This window comes from Salmo salar, chromosome ssa20, assembly GCF_905237065.1.
Source record: "Salmo salar chromosome ssa20, Ssal_v3.1, whole genome shotgun sequence".
Classification (NCBI taxonomy): domain Eukaryota; kingdom Metazoa; phylum Chordata; class Actinopteri; order Salmoniformes; family Salmonidae; genus Salmo; species Salmo salar.
This window is the reverse complement of record NC_059461.1, coordinates 38,991,900-38,992,735: the sequence shown is the minus strand read 5'-3', so window position 1 is coordinate 38,992,735 and position 836 is coordinate 38,991,900.

Here is an 836-nt window from a genome sequence, read left to right as displayed (position 1 = left end):
AAATTGGACTGTTACCCGGCGCGTACACAACATGTACGTGTTGCACAACGTCTTACGTAACAGACAAAACAGTCAGACATGTTTGTAAGGTCAAAACTGAGTTGTGAGTAGTTCTTGAATGTCTTATAATACGTCCTCTAAACCAGGGCTCGCCAACCCTGTTCCTAGAGAGCTACCGTCCTGTACGTTTTCACTCCAATCCTAATCTATCACACCTGTGTGAGCGTCATGCCCTCATTGTCTGTTCTTTTTCTTCTCAATAATGGTTATTTTTCTAATTTGCTAATCCCATACATTACTGTATACAGTAATAAATGAAGTATTATTCATGATCATGCCATAATAACCAAAAATGTTACTTCCTGATCCAATTTTTTTGTTTTTATTTTATTTCACCTTTATTTAAACAGGTAGGCCAACACAATAGAAAAGTCTATGTACAGTGTGTGCAAATGTAGTAAGATTAGGGAGGTAAGGCAATAAATAGGCCATGGTGGCAAAATAATTACAATTTAGCAATTAAACACTGGCGTGATAGATGTGCAGAAGATGAATGTGCAAGTAGAGATACTGGGGTGCAAAGGAGCAAAAAATAAATAACAATATGGGGATGAGGTTGTTGGCTGGGCTATTTACAGATGTGCTGTGTACAGATGCAATGATTGGTAAGCTGCTCTGACAGCTGATGCTTAAAGTTAGTGAGGGAGATATAAGACTCCAACTTCAGTGATTTTTGATATTTGTTCCAGTCATTGGCAGCAGAGAACTGGAAGGAAAGGCGGCCAAAGGAGGAGTTGGCTTTGGGGATGACCAGTGAAATATACTTCCTGGAGCGC